This window comes from Eschrichtius robustus, chromosome 4 (assembly GCF_028021215.1).
Source record: "Eschrichtius robustus isolate mEscRob2 chromosome 4, mEscRob2.pri, whole genome shotgun sequence".
Taxonomy (NCBI): domain Eukaryota; kingdom Metazoa; phylum Chordata; class Mammalia; order Artiodactyla; family Eschrichtiidae; genus Eschrichtius; species Eschrichtius robustus.
Window position 1 is genome coordinate 89706565 of NC_090827.1, and position 24062 is coordinate 89730626.

Genomic DNA, 24062 nt, shown 5'->3' on the forward strand with positions numbered 1-24062 from the left:
AAGATCCAGGACGCAGAAGACAGTCTGTCTACTGTAATTAAGGGAGTGGGCTCTGGAGTCAAAATCTGGACTGGCCTGTTCTAAGCTGGATGATCTTGAGTAAGCTGCTTGACTTCTCTGAATCTCAGCTTTGCCAACCATTAGACAGGGGAAACAGTAACATCTATTTGTGCAGGGTTCCTATGAGAATCACATGGCTTACACACGTGATGGGCTTGGCAAAGTATGACTGGCAAGTAGTAGGTTCTTAGTAAATGTGGGCTGCTCTCATCTTCATGGCCATCGTCTATGAGAATATTATTTAACCACTGGCTTAATGACTTTTAGACACTGTGAACAGAAATGGGTGATGTTCTGACCAAATTCTCCCTGAAACCCCATGGGAATTAGGCGTGCCTCCAACACACAGTATGTCTCCAATGTTGATAAGTAGCCTTATCTAGGAGGTGGAAGAAGTCTGGAAGAAACCTGAAGCATTTAGAAAAAGTTAAGTTCTGGAAATGATGAGGAAGTTGCAGAGGAGGCGACGTGGAGAGACGTTTATATAATATAGTCTTGTAAAGCTATAAATAATGATAGCTTTAAAAGCAAGCACAGCTCAGGGCTGGATGCTTGCAATGAAGTAGTTCTGGGTAATTCCCAGTATCCTAGATGCCCAAACCTCGGCGAATCTTAGAGAACATCCTACCACCCAATCACCTTATTTTATAAATGTGCTTCTGGACTCAAGGCTGGAAGCATGGACTGGTCAGAGGACAAGAAAAAACAGATTGTCCCATGTTTGCAGAAAACCCTATATGTGCAGAATTGGGTCACCAATGTTTCTTTGAAGTACAGTAAAAATAGTTTTTGCACTTGAAAAGACTGAGCATGGTTCTGAGGTCTCAAATATCCCTGAGCACTTAACTGAGGACAAGACACTCTGCTAGTAACTAGGACACAAAGAGGTAGAGATCTCTGCAGTTTGTTAAAGGGCTCACCACCCATCATTCATGCACCAAATACTTCCTGAGCACCTATTATGTACAGGTACTGAACTCGATTCCAGGGGGCTGAAAAGAGTTCACAGTCTAGCAAGGAAGACAGACATATAAACACATGACTAATAGAGTATTAAAAGTATGAGATTAAACTGTGTCATGCAACATGTTACATAAGGCAAGGAGCACCTGAGAAATCTTGGGAAAAGATTGGAGAAGACTTGTGGCCACAGCTGAGCAGATAATGGGTGATGGACCACATTCCAGGGGATGCTACCACTTACACTCTCTTTCTTAGTAAGCCCACTCTTTTCTCTACGTGTGCACTACCCTTGCCTTGTCCTAAAACATTGTCACTTTTTTCTTACCTAAATTTACTGCAAAATCCTCTTGTCTCCTGCATCCACCTGTGTCTTCTAAAATAATACATTTGCCACATGGAAGTCACATGATCTAAGACATAAATCTGAATCTTATCATTTCCCTGGGCCTAAAACTTTTCAAAGGTGTCTAAGACCCTCAGGATATTTAATAACATAGAATAATGAAGATGATGGTAAAAACAGCAAACTTACACAGAGCTTCCTATGTACCAGGTGTTAATCCACGTGCTTTATGTGTACAATTGGTCCTCATTATTTGTGGATTCCATAGTTGTGAATTTATCTACTGGCTAAAATTTAATTGTAAGTCCCAGATGAATAATTGCTGTGTTTTGGGGGTCATTTTTGGGCATGTGCAGAATGGTGAAAAATTGGGAGTGGCCTGAGGTGCACGTTTCTAGCTGAGCTCAAACAAGGTAACACTCAGCCTTCTTGATTCAGCCCCATATTGTAAACCTTTCAGTGTGAAGACTTGTATGGGTCATACCGTTTGTCCCGTTTTAGAACTGTATCCCCTAAACAACAAAAGTAAAAAGGAAATAACAGAATTCTACTCAAACCTGAATGAGTCAGAAAGAATAGACTTTGGGGATTGCTCTGTCTACTGGCTTTAATGTTTCAGGTAATAAGAACTGTAGTGGAAGACCGAATAATAGAAAATGTAATGGAAAGTGGAAAGAATAGACTTTCTTCCCAAAGCATAAAAAAAAGAACAGCTTACCTGTTGTGGAGATTGTCCATTAGGTTTCTCTAGAAGTTTAACTTCTCTTCCTGCAACCAAAAAAAAAAAAAAAAAGAAAGTTCAAAACTGAGGTCTACAAGTTGCCTCCTTTTCACAGCCAAGTTGCATCTTGAAAGCCACAGCAGAAAGCATTTCCTGAGGGGCCCAGGCAGTGATGTGTGGGAACAGAATTCCTGGCCTAGAACATTTAGCCCAGGCAGGCAAGGGCTTTGAAATTTGCCAGCCTGAGTTTGCAGCCTAGCTCCTAATACTCAATTAATGATCAATTAACAATTTACCCAAATGTCAGTGTTTCACCTATAACATATAGTGAGATTTAAATGGCACAACAGGAAAGCTGCTTGTCACATGCTGGGCATGTTGGAATTGTTCAATAACCAGAAGCTATTGTTAGTTATTGCTGTTGATAAACATTACATGACAATACACCTCTTCTCTGATGGGTAAGGTTTCAACTAAGCCGAAAAATAATTCAAGGAATTTACTTCTTGGAGACATATTAAACAATCAAAGTTTCAATGAATATATGCATACTATTTCAATAAAATACTTAATTTAGAAAATAGCTTTGCTTATAATGAAAATAACGAGGTATAGAATTTGAGAAAGTAAAGCAAATGTTCAGATTTTTACCAACTTCTCTGTGATTATTAGAATAATTCACTATACATAGACAAAACTTTTTAGAGAAATGCTCTTAGACCACTCCCAAGTAAACTACATTTTGGGATAATGAATTCTGCCTTAAATTTATCATATAACATTAGAATGGTTATATCCTTTTGGAAATTCAATTTCATATTCTGTCAGCAATGTTTTTTCACTCAGTATTACTTCTTACTGTTTAATAATTCCTTGAAATCTAATACATTGCTCAAATGTCACATAAATGTTATTCTTAATTTTTACCAAGTACTTAGAATTCAACTCAAATATTATTTGAAAAGGAAGCCACGAGAAAGACAAAGTCCAGGCCTTCAGGGAGCTAGCCATCTATTGGGAAGGGCAAGGAGACAAGAAAAGGTTAGGTTACAAATCACTAAAATATTAGGCAGGGTGCACATAATGCCATCAAAGGAACACAAGAGCTGAGGGGGTTCAGGATTGGGAGGTTGTGTAACTGGGCTGACAGCACCTGAACTATGCATTCATAGAAAGATGGGAAGAACTGTGGCAGATAGAAAAATGATGATGGTGAAGTGTGGAGGGAGGGCCTTTTAGGCAGAGGGAATGTGACAAAGAGAAGTCAGGAAAGGATGGGGTATTATTTAGTCACCAGATAATTCAACCCCTACTGTGTGTCAGGCACCACTAAACTGCAGTGCATGGGACACCATGCTGTGTGCCCTACAGAATGACAGCCCTATGTGCGAGAGAGTGAATATTCTGGATTGGCTGGTGTTTAAAGAACTTGCAACTTGCCATGTGGTTGGTAGACAGATATTACAACTTTCCTACAAGTGTTTTGTAGGAAACCAACGGGATGTGGCAATTCGGAGTTACAAGTGAGAACCTCCTTAGAGTGAGGGATGGACCTTTGAAGAGGGAGCATTTAAACTGGGACCCAAAGAATGAGATGGAGCCAGGCATGCAAAGAATAGCTCTCAACAAGTCACTCTCCTTTAAGAAGCCTTAACTGGCTCTGCACTGCCTACCAATCTTTAATGTCCCCAGCTAAGCATTCAAGACCTGCCACAATATGGTACCAATTGGCCTTCCTAGATTATCCCTGAAATTCCTCTAGCCACTACTATTTCCAGCCAACCTGGATTTTTCACTGTTTTCTAAACATGTCTATATACACTTTTTCTTATTTCTATACCTTTGCACATATTGTTCCCCCCAGTTGGCATGCCTCCACGCCCATTGGTATTTTGCAGAATTCTATTGATCCTTCAAAACTCCACGAAGATTAAAAAAAAATCCCACCTAAAGGTAATTACTCCATTCTTTTAATTTCCACGGAATCTTTAACTGTTTGGATGGCTCTGATCACTTTCTGCCTTGGATTACAGTGTAGGTACACCTTGTTTTATTATTATTTATTATTATTCATTTATTTATTTTTGACTGCATTGGGTCTTAGTTGTGGCACACGGGATCTTCTGTTGCGGTGCGTGGGCTCTTCATTGCAGTGCATGGGCTTCTCTCTAGTTGTGGCGTGCGGGTTTTCTCTAGTTGTGGCACACGGGCTCCAGGATGCGTGGGCTCTGTAGTTGTGGTGCACGGGTTCCAGAGTGCGTGGGCTCTGTAGTGTGTGGCATGCAGGCTCTCTAGTTGAGGCGTGCAAGCTCAGCAGTTGTGGTGCGTGGGCTTAGCTGTCCCGTGGCATGTGGGATCTTAGTTTCCTGACCAGGGATCGAACCTGTATCCCCTGCATTGTAAGGCGGATTCTTTACCACTGGACCACCAGGGAAGTCCCGGCACACCTCGTTTTATTCTGCTTCGTAACTATTGCATGTTTTTTGTTTTGTTTTGTTTTTACAAGTTGAAGGTTTGTGGCAACCCTACGTTGAGCTGAGCAAGTCTATTGGCACCATTTTTCCAACAGCATTTGCTCACTTTGTGAGTGTCTTTGTGTCACATTTTGGTAATTCTCACATTATTTCAAATGTTGTCATTATTATTATATTTGTTACAGTGATCTGTGATTAGTGATCTTTGATGTTACTATTGTAACTGTTTTGCAGTGCCACAAACCGCAGCCATGTGAGACAGCGAACTTAATTGATAAATGTTCGTGTGTTCTGACTGTTCCACCAACCAGCTGTTCCCCATTCTCCCCTTTTCAGGCCTCCCCATTCCCTGAGACACAACAATATTGAAATTAGGCCAGTTAATAACCTTACAATGGTCCCTAAGTGTTCAAGTGAAGGGAAGAGTCACACATCTCTCACTTTAAATCAAAAGCTAGAAATGATTAAGCTTAGTGAGGCAGGCATGCCAGAAGCTCAGACAGGCTGAAAGCTAGGCTTCTTGCACCAGTTAGCCAAGTTGTAAATGCAAAGGAAAAGTTCTTGAAGGAAATTAAAAATGCTACTCCAGTGAACACACGAATGATAAGAAAGTGAAACAGGCTTATTGCTGATACGGAGAAAGTTGTAGTGGTCTGAGTAGAAGATCAAATCAGCCACAACAGTCCCTTAAGCCAAAGTCTAACCCAAGGCAAGGCTCTACTTCTCTTCAATTCTGTGAAGGCTGAGAGAGGTGAGGAAGCTGCAGAATTAAAGTGTGAAGCTGGCAGAGGCTGGTTCATGAGGTTTAGGAAAGAAGCCATCTCCATAACATAAAAGTGCAAGGAGAAACAGCAAGTGCTGATGTAGAAGCTGCAGCAAGTTATCCAGAAGAGCTAGCCAAGACACTTAATGAAGGTGGCTACACTAAACACCAGATTTTTAACACAGATGAAACAGCCTTACATTGGAAGAAGATGCCGTTTAAGACGGCATAGCTAGAGAGCAGTCAATGCTTGGCTCCAAAGCTTCAAAGGACAGGCTGCCCCCCTTATTAGGGGCTAACGCAGCTGGTGACTTTAAGATGAAGCCAGTGCTCATTTACCATTCCGAAAATCCTAGGGCCCTCAAAAGTTATGCTCAATCTACTCTGCCTGTGCTCTATACATGGAACAACAAAGCCTGGGGGACAGCACATCTGTTTACAATATGGTCTGCTGACTATCTTAAGCCCACTGTTGAGACCTACTGCTCCGAAAAAAAGATTCCTTTCAAAACATTATTGCTCATTGACAATGCACCTGGTCACCCAAGAGCTTTGATGGAGATGTCCAATGAGATTAATGTTGTTTTCATGTCTGCTAACACAACATCCACTCTGCAGCCCATGGATCAAGAAGTAATTTTGACTTTCTAGTCTTATTATTTAAGAAATATGACTTGAAAGGCTATAACTACCATAGACAGTGATTGCTCTGATGGATCTGGGCACAGTCAATTGAAAAGTCTGGGAAGGATTCACCATTCTAGATGCCATTAAGAACATCTGTGATCCACGGGAAGATGTCAAGATATCAACACACACAAGAGTGTGGAAAAAGTTGATCCCAGCCCTTGTGGATGACTTTGAGGGGTTCAAGACTTCAGCGGAGGAGAGGGTGCAGAGAAAAGGGAACCCTCCTACACTGTTGGTGGGAACATAAATTGGTGCAGCCACCATGGAGAACAGCATGGAGGTTCCTCAAAAAAACCAGACATAGAGTTACTATGTGATCAGCAATCCCACTCTTGAGCATATATCTGGAGAATACTCTAACTCAAAAAGATACATGCACCCCAATGCTCACTGCAGCACTGTTTACAATAGCTAAGACATGGAAGCAACCTAAATGTCTATAGAAAGAGGAATGGATAAAGAAGATGTGGTGCATACATACAGCGGAATACTATTCAACCATAAAAAATGAAATAATGCCATTTGCAGCAACACGGATGGACCTAGAGATTATCATACTAAGTGAAGTAAGCCAGACAGAGAAAGACAAATATCATATGATATTGCTTGTATGTGAAATGTCAAAGACAAATATATCACTTATATGTGGAATCTAAAAAAAATGATACAAATGAGCTTATTTACAAAATAGAAAATGACTCACAGACATAGAAAACAAACCAAAGGAGAAAGGGAGGGGAGGGATAAATTTGGAATTTGGGATTAACAGACACAGACTACTATATATAAAATAGATAAACAACAGGGACCTACTGTATAGCACAGGGAACTATATTCAGTATGTTGTAATAACCTATGATGGAAAAGAATCTAAAAACGTATATACACACACACACACACACACACACGTATAACTGAGTGTACACCTGAAACACTGTAAATCAACTATACTTCAATAAAAAAATAATGAGAGAACAACAATAAAACGTTCTTGGAAATTAAAACAAGACAGCAAAAATGAATATTTCAATGGAGAGTCTAGAAGAAAAACATGAGGAAATCTCATATAAATTCGCAAAGGAGATAAAGACATGAAGAATTAAATAGAACTGACATAAAAGTAAAGCTCCTACAGGCCTCAAGAAAGAAAAAACTGATCATATACAAAGAGCTGGGGATCAGAATGGTTTTAGACTTCAACACACACACACACACACACACACACACACACACACACACACACACACACTATTCTAAACTTGGCCAAACTACCAATGAAGTGAGAGGGTACGATAAAGACATTTTCAGATAAGAAAAGTCTCAAAAATGTTACCATTCATATACCTTCCCCTGCTGGGAAGGAGACTATTACAAGATGTAACAAACAAATGAGGTAGCAAACCAAGAGCGGAAGGCAAGGAATACAGGAAATAGGGCATTAAACACAGGAGAGAGAAAAAAGTAATCCCCAGGACGATGGTGATGGGGAGATCCCAGAATGCCAGCAATGCGCACAGCCTGGAGGACAGCTCATTCTGACTGGAGAAGGTGAGAAGGCTCTGGGCAGTTTTCTTTTAAGAGATGAAATTGATAGAATCACTGAAGTGTCCCAAAGAGAAAGATATATACAATAGGGAAAGACTTTGGGGTCCAATCAGTGGTAAGGATGTAGAATACTGAACAGATGAAAAAAATGAGCCATTTGTTACCTCCAGAGAAAAAGATGTTCAGGAAAGGAAATATAATTATAATTCCCTACCTGGCTTAGCTGTGAACTGCATTTACATAGTTATAATAGATACTAGTTATTCATCTAACTAAAACTGGAGGGGGGCGTTCAGCAGGGAGTGGGAACATTTCTTATGTGTGGTGGGGCAGGGGGTGGAAGCTGAACCACCTTTTACCACACTGGAATATATAATGTCTGAAACACTTAAAAAAAAAAAAAAGTCAAGAAATGGTAATAGAAACATTCATTTAGAGAAACTGAGGCAAATAACCAAAATAATCAGTGAAAGAAGTGATTTCCTTTGAGGAAAGAAAGATGTGCTCACGAGTAAGCAGTCTGGGCTTTATCTGAAGATTTGGGAACCAATTTAGTCCTAAGAGCAAAGTCATGAGAAAGGGTAAACCAGATGATAGCAAGCAATAACAATGATGCTTTTGAAAAAAGCTGACTCCCATCCATTTATTTAACCTACAATAATTATTTAATTCCTAGTACCGTGGGCCAGGTCATGTGCTAAAAAGAGATGATTTAGCAGGATGAACTGCTTACAGCCTGGTGGGGTGGGCAAAACAAAAACAAATAATTACGATCCAGTGACATAATAGAGTTTAGAGGCAAAGCATCATGAAAATGTGGGGACCAGCAATCAACCTGTCAGAATATTCTAGAGCCACACAGCCCAATATGGTAACTACTAGCCATAGGTGGCTATTTAAATTACTAAAAATTAAGTACATTAAAAGTTCAGTTCCTTGGTTACATCAGCCAGCCACATTTCAAGTGCTTGAAAGTCATATGCAGCTAGTGGCTATCGTATCAGACAGGGTAGACACAGAACATTTTTCTCATCACAGAAAATTCTGTTAGATGGTACTGGTCTACAGGTTCTTAAATGGTGATTTTTACGGTGTTTTCAAGTACATCAAACCCCTGAAGGGATCACATTCCGTGGGTCTATTAGTAAGTAGAGCCTTGCTGAGTTTGATATTTAACTGTACATGGAGTGGAATTTTTACTCCAAGTTTAGTTTTCAGTTGGAGCCACCGCTGGAACTAGAAACGGGTCTTTCTTACATGTCCTGATACTGTTTGACCACAGATGTTGGGGGCAAGTGTTGCTGGTGACTAATAGTCTTTGAGCCTTTGGGAAAGCACTTTCGTGTCGTGAAAAGAGGGGAGTTCTGGAGAACTCAGAGACTCCTGAGTTTGAATTTTAGCTCCACTACTTATAGCTGTGTGGCCTCAAGCAAATCTCTCAACCTCTCTGGGCCTTTGTTTTTTCAGATGTGAGGTTTATAGATAATGCATGGATCAGGATAAGCAGGTAGCAGAAGCACAAAAATGGCAGTGGCTAATCTTCTCGTCATTCTTAATCTACAGGTGAAGAGGGGCCCTCAATGAAGAAGAGGGCTGACTCTCCTCACCTCTCATTTCTTCTCATCACTGCCCTGATTTCTGGCTTTTGCGAAAGGATCTATCATTGACCAGGAACTTTAGTACCTATGAGAGGAAGAGGAATTTAAGTTCAAAGAAGGGCAAAGGGAAGAAGGGGGAAGGGTACTGGCATTTACCCAAAGCCCAGGACATGCCAGCGTCCACCCGCAGGTACTACGTGTCATTCTAGAAACCCTCCCCAAGGTCGAGGAGAAGTTGAAGGGCATGAGAAGGTGGCTGGAGGGGAAGAGGCTTGTGGGTGGTGGAAAAGGAAGCATGGTCACACATAAACCCACAGGAGTTAGGTAGAGGAGGGCTGCGAACGCCATGCTCAGGGCCCGGCTTGATGAGATTCGCAGTTCACAATAATAAATGGCAGCAACACGTGGGACTCACGGTGGGCCAAGAGCAGAGGTGGCCGAGGGGGGCTGAGCCAGCCTGTGACTTACCCACAGACAGGCTTTTATTCACAACTTACACCATACAGCCCATCTTTGTTGCCTTCTTTAACTTCCATGAGAAGAAACACAAAGTTTCTCCCCAAGTGGCGTTAAATTCTAAACATGATAAGCCTGAGTTGGCACCAAGGCTGCTTGCCAGAATTAACTTTTCCTTGTAATTTGTAAATGCATTCAGGCTTGTTTTCGGGTTTCCTTTTATGGGCTTCCCCCCACCCCCACCCCTCAAGCAGGGCCAATATCTGAATAGAAAGAAAAGATCTCCAGCTGGGCTCCTTTCTCCGAACTAGCTTTGCAAGCTTTGCAGCATCTTCCTTGGATACGATTCAGCTGGGGGCCTTCCCTGTATTCCAAGAGGAATTCCTTCGTCCTCACACAGGGGCCCTTTGTTGTCTGAGGTTATGAGAAGCTAACCACTACTTTGCACAAGGAAATATCTTTTCCCAGTGCGAAGTAATGATCAAAGAGGAATGCCATTTAAACCAAGGGAAAACAAAACCGTGATTGATATCTAGAATCTCTACGGGAAAAAAAGAACGACCCTAGTTAGTTACTTCAGTAAAGCACGATCATCTGCAGTATAAAGTGTAAAATTCACTCATCTATCGATGGATTTTAAAGTTTAGTCCTTGGTACAAAGTCTAAGTACTTTTTTTTAAGTATAAAAACTTTTATTTTCTTTTGTAGCTGCTCTGCTCATAAATATCTCCAATCTTTTCCAAATGCTTAAAGAACTTTTCTCATTAAAAAAAGATGTTTGTATGTGTACATATTTATATGTAAAATACATATTATATAAAATAGATGTGATTATACACACACATGCACAAATATATACAAAGTTTGGGAAAAGGGCAGAAAAAAGCCAGCTGTAATCATAGCAATCTAACCTGTGTTAGATGCTCAGTTTTTTTCCCAGGATTTGTTTTAGTTTATGTCCATCTGCATACCTGTTTTTTTGTTTGTTTTTTTTTAACATCTTTATTGGAGTATAATTGCTTTACAACGGTGTGTTAGTTTCTGCTTTATAACAAAGTTTATCAGTTATACATATACATATGTCCCCGTATCTCTTCCCTCTTGCGTCTCCCTCCCTCCCACCCTCCCTATCCCACCCCTCTAGGTGGTCACAAAGCACCGAGCTGATCTCCCTGTGCTATGTGGCTGCTTCCCACTAGCTATCTATTTTACATTTCATAGTAGATATAAGTCCATGCCACTCTCTCACTTCATCCCAGCTTACCCTTCTGCCTCCCAGTATTCTCAAGTCCATTCTCTAGTAGGTCTGTGTCTTTATTCCTGTCTTGCCCCTAGGTTCTTCATGACCATTTTTTTTTTTTTTTTTAGAGTCCATATATATGTGTTAGCATACGGTATTTGTTTTTCTCTTTATGACTTACTTCACTCTGTATGACAGACTCTAGGTCCATCCACCTCACTACAAATAACTCAATTTCGTTTCTTTTTATGGCTGAGTAATATTCCATTGTATATATGTGCCACATCTTCTTTATCCATTCATCTGTTGATGGACACTTAGGTTGCTTCCATGTCCTGGCTATTGTAAATAGAGCTGCAGAGAACATTTTGGTACATGACTCTTTTTGAATTATGGTTTTCTCAGGGTACATGCCCAGTAGTGGGATTGCTGGGTCGTATGGTAGTTCTATTTTTAGTTTTTTAAGGAACCTCCATACTGTTCTCCATAGTGGCTGTATCAATTTACATTCCCACCAACAGTGCAAGAGGGTTCCCTTTTCTCCAAACCCTCTCCAGCATTTATTGTTTGTAGATTTTTTGATGATGGCCATTCTGACCGGTGTGAGATGATATCTCACTGTAGTTTTGATTTGCATTTCTCTAATGATTAATGATGTTGAGTGTTCTTTCATGTGTTTGTTGGCAATCTGTATGTCTTCTTTGGAGAAATGTCTATTTAGGTCTTCTGCCCATTTTTGGATTGGGTTGTTTGTTTTTTTGATATTGAGCTGCATAAGCTGCTTGTAAATTTTTGAGATTAATCCTTTGTCAGTTGCTTCACTTGCAAATATTTTCTCCCATTCTGAGGGTTGTCTTTTCATCTTGTTTATGGTTTCCTTTGCTGTGCAAAAGCTTTTAAGTTTCATTAGGTCCCATTTGTTTATTTTTGTTTTTATTTCCATTTCTCTAGGAGGTGGGTCAAAAAGGATCTTGCTGTGATTTATGTCATAGAGTGTTCTGCCTATGTTTTCCTCTAAGAGTTTGATAGTGTCTGGCCTTACATTTAGGTCTTTAATCCATTTTGAGTTTATTTTTGTGTATGTGGGATCTCAGCTCCCTGACCAGGGACTGAACCCACACCGCCTACATTGGAAGGCGAAGTCTCAACCACTGGGTCGCCAGGGAAGTCCCCATGATGATTTTTTAAAATGGCTGCAAATTATTCCAATTAATTATTATATAATTAATAACGGAAGATATATTATGCCAGCTAATTAACCATTTTTCTCTATCGCTTAACATTTTTGGAACTTTCCATTTTCAGTAAAGTTACCCTCCTTGCAGTTTCCAAGTTCAATGTCCATGGTGCTGACTATAAACTTTACGTAACTGTAACGTGTGACATGATTTTGATTTTCTTGCCTTTCCATTTCCTAATTTTCTTCTGATACAAAGTAAAGATGATCTATAGGACCCAGTCATTAGAGACAGCCAGGAGGCTGTTTCTCCATCATAAACCAGGAAATGCTGGATCTGCAAGGCATCACCGCTCTTCAAATTCAGAGCTCTATACAGGTAAAAGACCAAGGGAAACCTGCCCAGCAATTACCTATACAGGCAGAAATCCTCTTTTCCCGAACACTTAAAGACCCTGAACAATAGATGCCAGGAAATCAGACCCAAATTTTTAACTTCTATTAAGTTAATCTTTTTTTCTCTCTCTTTGCGGCACAAGCTCTTCCCAGGCAGAGGCTTAAGGTGCGTCCCTCTTAACAGCAGGGACCCCAGGAGAAACGGCTGACAGTCATCCTGTAAACTGTAGGTGCTCCAATGCCCTTTGGATATTACCTTTTCTACTTATAAAGTCCTATTCCGTCTTAGTTTTCTCACATAAGTGGCCTAAGAAGTGTGTCTCAGAGCTGCATGCTGTCTCTCACACCTTCATTTACCAAGGGCAGGTGAGGGGATGAAATGAAGGCAGAGCCTGGGGGCCAAGTCACCGCAGCTGTGGGGCTGTCAGTTCACTTGTGAACGGGAGCTCAGGGAAGTTGTGGGCATAGGACTCTTCACTGGGCCCAGGAAGGCAGTGTAGTTACACTCAACAGATGTTCAAAACCCAAACTTGGGCTCTGGATCTGGTATGTGTGTGTGGTGTGTGTGTGTGTGCGTGTGTGTGTGGTGGTGGTGGTAGTGATGGTATCTGACACTTGAATATCCAGTATGTGTTTGGTACTTGACACTCATTATTTCATTTTCTTCCCAGCAACTCTGTGACATAAGCATTACAAGCTCCATCTTATGAATATGGAGACTGGTTTAGCAAGCTTAACTAACTCATATAAGGTTACACAACTAGTAAATGGTGGAGCCAGGATTCAAAGTTCAAGCTTTTTTATTCACACCATAAAGTCTTCAATATGACAGGATTCATGTCATCAAGCCTATCATCATGGGGGCCGGTAGGAAATGTGGGACTATGGGACACAGGAGGTCAACTAACCTGGGCTTCCCATTCATGAAGGGCCTCAATGTAGACTCTTGACGAGTATCCCCAAATATACGCCCAGAGCTACACGGACAGGATTGAAAGAAAACAATGTTCATCACACAGCTTTGAACTTCAGCCCCACGTTTCCCTAGTAAATCACCAGCAGTTCCCTATGAACTAATACTTTACCTTGAGAATAGGAAAATTTTATCACCTTTATGCATGTGTGCAATATTGCAAATTTGTACAGATAAGCATTTAAAATATCCTTCAATTTTCATAATCCTGCTTTGTCATTATTTTACTTCTTTAATATATGAATAGCCTTGAAAACAACAGCAAAGTAATCCAGGCCTCTTTCAACCTCTGAGTGACCTTGATCTGACATTATGGTTGTTCTAGAAAAACCAGGTTGTATATTAACTGTAAGTGTAATGCAAAAAAGAAAAGTTAGGGACAGGTTTCTGTGCAATTACTTCAAGGGACATTTTCAAGGGCAGGGAGTCAACTCTCATGTACCTGTTGTAGAGACTCCACTATTTGTGATTCCTTAAGTATATGCATCTTAAGAACCTAAGAGCTGTTATCCCATGGATTGCATACATGGTATTGGCACAGGTAAGCAATCAATCACCAGCAGATTTTATTATGATGCTATTGGTCCTCCAGCTCGTGGGCCTCTCTTTTCTTGTGTAGGCAGGCAAGGGCCCTGCTGCCAAGAGGCCATCACTCTCTGCCCCAAGCTGGCCAGCCACGCCACGACTGACTGAGACTACATGTATTAAAGGAGGGACTTGAACATGTCAATTAAGCTGTTCCTCGCTAAATTTCTCCCATTCTACAGTGAGATTTATGAAGTGTTTTGACACCCTGGCTAAGCTACTAGTCTTAGTAGAGAGAGACAATAGGAACAAATAAATGGCTATTAAACTGCTGTGAATAAAGATTAGAGTCACAGCATTTTGGGGTGGGAAGGCCCTGAGAAAATATTACTCTAGCCCACGTGTTACAGATTGGGAACTGCAGCCCTGAGAGGCTGTGACTGCCAGTATTATTTTTTTTAACTTATTAAAAAAATATATTTATTTATGTATTTATTTATTTATTTATTTGGCTACGTCAGGTCTTAGTTGTGGCACGTGGGATCTTCGTTGCGGCATAAGGGGTCTTTTGTTGTGGTGCGCGGGCTCTCTAGTTGTGGCTCGCAGGCTCCAGAGCACATGGGCTCAGTAGTTGTGGCACGTGGGCTCAGTAGTTGTGGCACGTGGGCTCTCTAGTTGTGGCACGCGGGCTTCAGAGCACATGGGCTCAGTAGTTGTGGCGTGCAGGCTTAGTTGTCCTGCGGCACGTGGGATCTTAGTTTGTTCCTCCTGTAGATCCCTAATCAGGGATCGAACCAGCGTCCCCTGAATTGGAAAGCGGATTCTTAACTACTGGACCACCAGGGAAGTCCCCTGCCAGTATTATTTTTGCTACACCATGCTGCTGTCCTTGTAGAGATCTAGAGCAGGGGTCAGGCCACCTGTTTTTGCTAAGTAGAGTTTTACTGGAATACAGTTATGCCCATTCATTTATGAGTTGTCTATGGCTGCTTTAGAGCTACACAGCAGTGTTGAGTAGTTGCAACAGATGTCGTATGACCCACAAAGCCTAAAATATTTACTCTCTGGCCCTCTACAGAAAAAGTGCTGACTCTGGCTCTACAGGATGAACAAAGTAGATGAGGAGGAACCAAGCCATGCCAGAACCATGTGAGTGAACTTGGCAGTGGGTCTTTGGAGGCCTGCCAATGGGCACCTGAGTGAGCTTGGAAGCAGGTTCTCTAGCTCATATGCAGCCTGGAGATGAACACGGCCCTGGCCAACAGCTTGACTATAACCCCACGAGAGACCTTGAACCAGAGGTGCCCTGTTAAACTGTGCCTGGGTTCCTGTGAGATAACAAATGTTTGCTGTTTTAAGCTGCTAATGCAGGGGGTGGGGAGGGGGTACTTTGTTACACAGCAACAGATAACTAATACAATTGTGTCTCGTTAGCTGGGCTCACCTTTTCAAGGCGAGTGAAATTCTACTTCCCGGGTCAAAGTGCCATTACGATCTGCTCTGTGGAGCCTTCTGGACCCCTGGTCCCCATCTCCAAATGGAACCATCTATGCCAACTGCTTACTTAGAGTCTATCCCTTGGCCTTGTGGTCAGTTATGTAGATGTCTGTCTCTCTGGCTGGTGCTGTGTTTCATTCAATTTTGTAACCACAGAATCTGATTTAGTACCTATTATTCATAATGGAATTATAATATTTACTGAGTGCTTACTACGCATCAAGCACTTTATGTACATTATCTCATTTAACCCTCACAACCACCTTAGGAGGTAGATACTATTTTTAAGCCCATTTATTAGGGGAGAAAGCAAAGGTTAAAGAGGTTCAGCAATCTGCCTTTTATCCTCTAGTGAGCTAGTGGGAGCACCAATATTTGAGCTCTGACTGACCCTGAAGCTGCCACATTCTGTTGACTGGGACCCAAAGTCCCAGGATATGTGGCTCCAGTCTTGGCACTGTCACATTTAACTGCGGACCCAGAAAAGTCACTCACGCAGAGGACACCAGTGTCCTCCTTCATAAAGTGGCGATGATGATGTCCCAGGACACCAGTGTCCTCCTTCATAAAGTGGCGATGATGATGTCCCTTTCCTATCTCTCAGAGTTACTGTGAGAAAAAGCACATGTGCTGAAATACTGATTTTTAGTTCACAGCAAATGTGGATTCAAAATGAAGTGATTTTCTGATCTTTGACCAGGCACCCATGGCAGACCTAAAAGAAGATCAGGAAAACAAGCAGAGTTGGACAGAGGTGGGAGGGCACTTCAGGGAAGACCCAGAGGGAGGGGAAAAGGGACACTGGAATCTGCTTCCGACACCCCTTCCCACTTCCTGTTCCTCCCTCTCCTGCTCTTGGTATCACTGTGGCCCCCGTGCCCCATCTGCAAAACTCCCCCAAACAGTGGTGGGATGGGTAATGAGGAGAAATCCTCAGTTCTTTCACACTTTGGGAGTTTTTACTGGGACTGCCCTGAGCTCTCTCCTCCCTGGAAAGCCCTCTTCATGTTATCTGGCTGACTCTGACTTCTCACTACATCTCGGCCTCTTCCAGAAATAAAAGTGTCCTGGATCCCCCAGGCTGGACTAGTGGTCCTGGTTCTGAACTCCCACAGTACCTGCCATACCTCGCATACAAGGGAGTCTGAATTTTTCACAGTTGCATCCTTAGTGTGTAGCAGAGTGCTTGACAAACATTCGACTGATTTTAGATGAATAAAGGAAAGAATTTTCACCCACTTCTAAGGCTGTTCTGTGCTAGAATGTAAATCGCATAAGGAAACTGCCTGGTGCTCAATCCAGCACCAGGCATGTAGTGGAAGCTCAATAAGTATTTGTTCACCAGCTGGCCCTAAACGTTTGGCCTCATATTACTAGATCCAGGGCAGTATGGTTTGATTAAAAGGAGATGAATTCAAGGAATGGCTTCGAGGATCAGAAGACACCCCAACTGTGGCCACACTAGAATGGATTCCCAGGAGCTTCCTGGACATGGTTTCTTGTGACTTAAGTTCCTAGACTTCATGATGCTATAACATCAGTGTGTGCACTCATCCTCCAGGAAAAGCATTATCTATCTATTCTGCTCAGACTGCAGCCAAATGACCTTGGATTTAAATTGTATGTTTCTTGGACCAGTGATCTTCAAAAGTTAAAAAAAAAAAAAAAAAAAAAGACAGGTACTTCTGTACAGACTACCTATTTCATCTTGCTTCCTTAAATGCCACTGACACACACACACACACACAAATACCAAAAACCAACATTGCTTCTCTTCCAACGAACAACAAAATCCCAAGAGATCAAAAACTTCCTCAAGGTTTCCTTTCAGTTATCAGTTCTGATAAGTTAGGTAAAATGGACATCCCAAGAAAATAAAGAACCTGACATATTCTTAACATCAAAACCAGAAAAAAATGCTGCCTAATAATCACCCAGAAAACGTGCACTGTCAGTATTTCCCACCATTACTTGGCAATCCACCTACTTTTCTAAGGGAACCAAGAACTCTGCAGACATCATCTGTCTCCATCAAGATGCCTGTACAAACCTGAGTCAGATATATCTTGCCCAGTTATTATTTTTATCTCTCCCACTTAAGCATTCCTAATCGCATGTAAGCAATTTTCCAGAAAATATTGGAAGTGTCCCTAGCTATTGTTTTTTTCCTTCCTTCATTTTTTTCATTAATAAATATTAGATGTCCATAAGATTAAGGTAGGAAGGATGGCAGTTTTCAAAATTTTGCATATTAAAGTTTGCTCAAAGAAAATGAAAAATTTGGTCAAATGAAATTTGCTTATTTGTAAGCTAAAATCAACAGCCAGCCCCACTTCCCACAGTGTGGAGTGCAACATGGAAAACCCAGTTTGTGGAAACAGTCCAAAACCAATTAAAGTAGATTTAAGTAACTGAGCATGTAAAAATATGCATAACAATCCACAGATTTCTAGAGTATTTCTAGAGAGTGGTACAGGGTAGAAGGAAAACAAAACCAGAAATTGATAAGCTCTTAACCTACTTTTAATTCACTCAACTAAGTAAATATCAGACTGGCTTAAATTCCCAAATTTTCAATCCTTAATGTTTTCTTAGCCTGATATAGTAATACATAAAGTGTATTAACTTACTGTCTTTCGGGGAAAAAATACTGCTGCTTAAACCAGAGATAGCTGGAAAAGGATCCTACAATCTTCATTAGAAAAAAAAAAGGTACATGTATGCATGGCAACAAAATCCATGAGGAGACATTTATTTGTAACCTGCTTTGGGGTAGTCTGAAGATTTCTTGACAGCATTCCCTCTCGCTGGTGGACTAATGTAGAAAATTTAACACCAGAAGAAGTTGGCATGCTTTTTAGCGTCTCTTTTTTAACAATGGGATAAAAAATTGTATTCCTATTTCAACTATGTTCAAAATTGTGCCAGTGCTTTGGGGGAATGCAAGAATTTTGCTCTGCGGTTCTAGCAGGTGCAAAATTTGTAGATCAATTATACCCCACAGGCAGTGGTGCACTGGCAATGTTTAACAACTGGTTCTACAGAAAAAAAAATGTTTATTATAAATAAAGCATGTGTAGCACACAGTTTATAAGTAATAACAAAAACCCCAATAGTTTCTTTTTATAACGAATTCCATAGGGACAACTTATTTTCACAGAATGCTTTAACTGAGTTTTGCCAGACTCTTTTGCCAGTAAGCATAGATTTGATTTGAATGTTAGTTGATATTTTCATTTGAGTTAATAAGTTAGACAAAAGTGAAAATAGGAACACATTTCTTGGAATTTCGCTTGGTTGTTAATGACTAGTTCTTTGCTGAATCAGACAACAGCTTTTAAATACTGGAAGAAAACTTCCTCCAGGAATTTTTTGGGTTATCCTCATGTAAAAGCTACAGACTCAGCAAACCTTTACGTTTAACTTGCATTAACATTTTCTTCATCATAGTCTTAAGTGTCGTCAAGCAACCAAATATTAAATCAAGCCAGACTTTATAGCATTCGCCACTTTCCATGGTGTAAATGCTTCTGTCATGGCTGATTTCAAGCTAGCAATGTTAGGTCCCTGAACACAAAGCTGGAGAGATGTATGGTTTTGCACCATTACGGAGTGTTTCTACCACACAGATACGATAGATGTAAATACCCTCAAGAACACAGAAAACAGTAAAATAATTAGGAAGTGATGAGTTTTGAGTATGTATTAACTTTGTTTTTACTTTAATAGAATTTAACTTTTCGTATCACCTCACAACATTTCTGAAATTCCAAAATTCCTCAGCCAGTCCTGGTGGCTCCAGCGCAAGGTTTCAGGGTTCTGGCCTGAAGGGCAAATGCACTTCTCAGACAATTTTCCCTCAGGCACACACCACTAACCTCCAATTAGCAGTGACCCCAGGCCCAACTTGCCCTGCGGGAGTTAATCAATCTCCAGGGTGGGATGTTGGGCATTAGGTTCTCAGTAGAGTATTAACACTTAGGGAGGGAGGAAATGACTTCAGCACAGTCACATGACTCAGAGACATTACTCAGTTTCCTCACCTGTAGAATGGGGATGATGCTGTTTCTAGCGCGATTATAAGGATTAGAGATAAGGCATACAAAGGTCCTAAAATAATGCCTGGAATATAACTGTTTATTGTTAAGATGGTGGCAGGATCACTGTAAAAGACTCCTTTTCTGGACACACATGGATCCGTCATGAAGCTGCTTCCTCTCTAATAGAGAAGCACTTTTCAAATGTGAGTGAAAGACGAGCAAGCCAGGTCACAATCAGATTTCTTGAGTATATGAAAGATAATTACCTGGCTCCCCAAATCACTATTTCATCTCTGCTCAGGAAATACAAAAAACAACAACAACAAAAAAAACACTCACACACAAAAGTGAAGGGAAACTTGTAATTGGAGAGTTTTAGCACAGACCCAAAGGGTAACTTTTAACAGTAAATATTTTATGTTGATGTTATTTTATGTTATGTTTATGTTATTTTCCTATCCCAGAGGAAACACACAAATGTTTGTAGAATTGAAATGAATAATCTCTTACTCTCTATTCTCCTGTTTTAGTTTCTTTGGACTGAACAAATTTCGGAATTGTAAATGTGGTGCCTATAATTACTCCAACTTAAATCTGGATGCCTTGAATCATCAGAGAGGCTGAAGTCCTTTGGCCTTTCCCTTCCTTTCCTTCCTTTTCTAGTACCCAGGGTCCTTCCTCACCCTCTTCTGGAACCCACTGTGCTCATTCACTCTTCTTGGGCTCTCCATGGGGGATTACTGCTTTGTCCTCTCTCAATATCACCTCAGTCATTTGCCTTAGATACACTTCAGAAGAGGGTATCTATTTAACCTTCATTTCATTAAAAATACTCCTCTCTTCACTAAGCAGTAAAAGATGAGAAGTTATCACAGAATGGTTTTAGGTGTGGTAGCCAGCTTCCCAGCTGGGACCCCATGATCCTCACCTCCTGGTATCACATCCTATTGCAGTCCTCTTCCCACACTGAATCAAGGCTGCGTGTTCAATGAAACATGGCAGAAGTGATGATGTGTGACTGTCAACGTTAGGTTAGAGAAGGCATAATTGCTTCTGTAACAGTCTCTCAGGTGGTTCACTCTGAGGGAAGCCAGCTGCCCTGCTGTGAGGACACTGGCGCAGTGGAGAGGCCCCATGGGGAGGAACCCATCTGACCCACCTTGGAAGTACATCCTCCAGTGCCAGTCAAGCCTCAGTGACTGAAGCCACTCCTCTCAGCCTGAGGCGCCTGCCGCTGCTGGTCCTGGAGCCTTTGCAGGACCCTGCCCTGAAAACTGGTGGGGCCCACTGTCCCGCTTCCAGCTTCTGGGTCAGCTTTCTCAGGGCCACTGAGTTCGTGGCCATTCATCCACCTGTCTTCTAGCAGCACTAGGTGCCTTGGGTCTCTGAAACAGGGGATGTCCAGGCAATATTCAGGGTGGGGACCATATAAAGATAGGAGGATGGAGTAAATAAATAGGCACGAAGCATCCCAGGATTCCTCCAGTCTACTTCTCACCCTCAATCTCCTAAACAAACACTGGCAGCCAGGCCCTTACCCGTTGGGCAAGAGTTTGCAGGTATTTTCTTAGGGGATCTGGCCAACACGTGAGGAAAGCCCTAAAGCCACTGACATTAGAAGTTCCCTAACAGCTGGCTCAGCCAGCTCATTACAACAAAAGTCATCATCAATAAGTGCAACCTTCCCCCCACCCTCACATTCTTGTTCGGAACTTCAGTTTTTAGTTCCTTACTCTTATATCTGAGAACACTAATGATTATCAAATAGCTGAAGAAAACCAAAAAAACAATGCGGAGAGATCAGGAACTGTGGAGTAAAAAGAAAATTTCAAAATTTATTATTAAAAAACTCATAGAGATAAGAGAAATACGTTGTCTCATGAAGCAAGAAAATGATACTGTTAAAAAAAGAGCATTCAGAGAACAAAAAAAGACCTCTTAGGAATTAAAAACATGACAGCATAAATAAAAACTTCAACTGAAGGAATCTAAGTTAAAATTAAGAAATTGGAGTGAAAAGACAAAGAAATAGGTAACAGGAGAGGAAGAATAAGAAAAGCAGATAAATAATCCAGGAATTCCAGGAGATCTAGAAAGTAAAACAAAACACCCACAGAAGAAGAAACATCAACAAAATAATTCGAGAAAATTCCCCAAAACTGGAGGGTAGATTTTCTAGATTTAAAAGGCTCACTGAGTGTCCAGTGCAGTGGATTAAAGAAAAAAACAACTGGCACTGAGGAATATCATTGTGAAATTTCTCAATATATTCAACCAACTTTCAGAGAAGAAAATACAGTTTTATATATGTATAAAGGACTGGGAATTGGAATGGTGGTTGGTATTAGAATACTTTTCAACAGCCATACTGTGAATAAGGAAACAATGGATCAATATCTTCAAAATTCTGAAGAAAAAAAATTTTCTTGAAAATAATTTCCAACAGAGAACTCTCTATGCAATCATGCTATCAGTCAAGTGAGGTATTGATAGAATACAGACATTTTAGACAGGCAAGTTCTTACATAACTTTAAACTTCCATATGCTTTTTCTTAGGGAGCTACTGTAGGATGTGGTCGATGAAAATGAAGGAATAAAGCAAGGAAGAAAAAAAAAAAGATGTGAGGTCTAGGAGATAGCTCTGACACAGGAGAGAAGTAAAGGGACTCTGTGGATGGTAATGCAGAAGACCTCAGATAACCAGGCAGAGGGAGCAACCAGTCCAGATGAGCAGGTCAGCAGTTTCTGAGAGAGACTTCTTCAGACCCATGAAACTGACATAATTGACATAACACCTGATATGAAACTGATAGAATCATGAAACACCTTCAGAGAATATCTAGACAACTGGCAAATATTTCAGTACTGAATGAATGTTAAGTACATAAAACACACACACACACACACACACACCCCAAACAGACAAAAATAAATAAACAAGTAAAAAGAAAATTATTAACTCCAGGGATAAGTTGTGCTGATAAGAAAAAAATAGTTTAGTATATGCCCCATTTCTGAATAGCACATATAGTCATAATAATGTAAATTTTGAATACTTTTCTAATCAAAACTGAGATATAACTATATTGTGAAGATGGCAATTGCTCATGGTATAGACCAGGAGAATAAAGAGCTAAGTCCTCATGTTCGAAGGTGAAAGTTAATGTGCGGTGCCTCAAACTGAAAAAGCAGGAGGTGGCAATACTTACTTGCCATTAGGCATATGGAGGCAGAGTTGAAAGTGGTCTTTCTGGGGGAGGAAATGAGGAGCAGGGGTCTGGGACCTGTTCTTTCTCGTATGAAACCTCGTAGAACGAGCAGGTTTTAAAAATTGTACCCTGCTATATATAACTTTGATGAAAAATTCAAAAAATAATTTAAAATGTAATAGTATATAGAGAGCTAACATGTGACTGCTTTTTCAAAATAACATCTATGCGATTTGGTAAATAATATTTTGGGTGTTTACTTTCCTTTTTAATAAGTTGAGAGGCTTGGACTACATAACTGCTACAGTCCCTTGACCTCTACACGTGTATGTTTTTTGTTATCTCTTTGTATGTGTCTGGACTTGTGAACACAAACATACAGAGATCTGATAATCAATAGTGGAACTCCCTTGATTATTTGATCATTAAAAATTAGTATGTATTATCCACATATCTGCAAAGACACAATCCGATACTACCAAGTGAAGGAGAACAAGGCGGCTCAAGCATCTACCGATTTGTAGAAAAACACCTGAGGCTGCATTTCTGTCTTCCTCTGTCCATGTGAGAGGAGACACAGGAAGAGACTAAAGTTCCCTGCTGGTTAGACTCTGGCCTGTGACGCACGCACTGTGATGAGGACCTCAAAGTTAATATTTGTCCATCTCAGGGAGTTAAACTTGGCTTGAGAACTTGGGGGGTGGGGAGAAAAAGGAAAGTGCTACACACTCTGGTGGAGATTTGTGCTCAAGTCAATGTTAATCTTGGTAGCGTAGCCAAGTCACTCACATCCTCTCTAGCACGTGCCGAGGAAGAACATGGCGAGTCCTTCAACAAAACCAGCACTAAAATGGGGAGGGCCGGGTATGGAACTTCGAATTAAAGAGAAATACGAGGATTGTGAAGGTGATTTCTTCCTAGCTTGGTGACTGGTAAATCACTTAATCTCTCTATGCCCTGAATTCTTCGTCCATAAATATATATTCCATGTAGCTGTTAGAAGTATACGTGTTAACACCCGTAGAACACTGAAAACAGTGCCTTGATATATCTTCTCTAAAAATAGATGCAAAGAACGTAACTGATTTATAGGGGTCTTCGATTCATGGTTGGCGTGCGCTTGCATGGGCTCTCTCTCTCTCTCTAACCTGGTCTTTATTTATGTAACCTGGTGTTCAGGATAATGGAAGCTCTAAGAGGAGAGACTTTCCCATGACAGATTTGGTCAAGTCAATCTCAAAAAGTCAAGGAACGTACTGCTCACTGACCATAGTAAGCTTGTTTGGCAAAATCTCAGGTTACATTCATTTGCACTACCATTTAGTATCTGACGCTGAAGCTTTCCTTTGGTTGCCAGATGTATTTGGCACTCTGGAGGGGATGGACAAACT

General features: G+C 40.9%; 1 protein-coding gene across 1 annotated transcript in view; it reads right to left on the reverse strand.

Moving 5' to 3' along the window:
- Nucleotides 1-24062, reverse strand: part of C4H4orf19 (chromosome 4 C4orf19 homolog) — an 82858-nt gene that overhangs the window by 15756 nt on the left and 43040 nt on the right. The window contains exon 2 of the mRNA XM_068542258.1: nucleotides 2085-2134. The gene's annotated coding sequence lies outside the window, so the exon portion shown is untranslated. The remainder of the gene's footprint in view (nucleotides 1-2084; nucleotides 2135-24062) is intronic.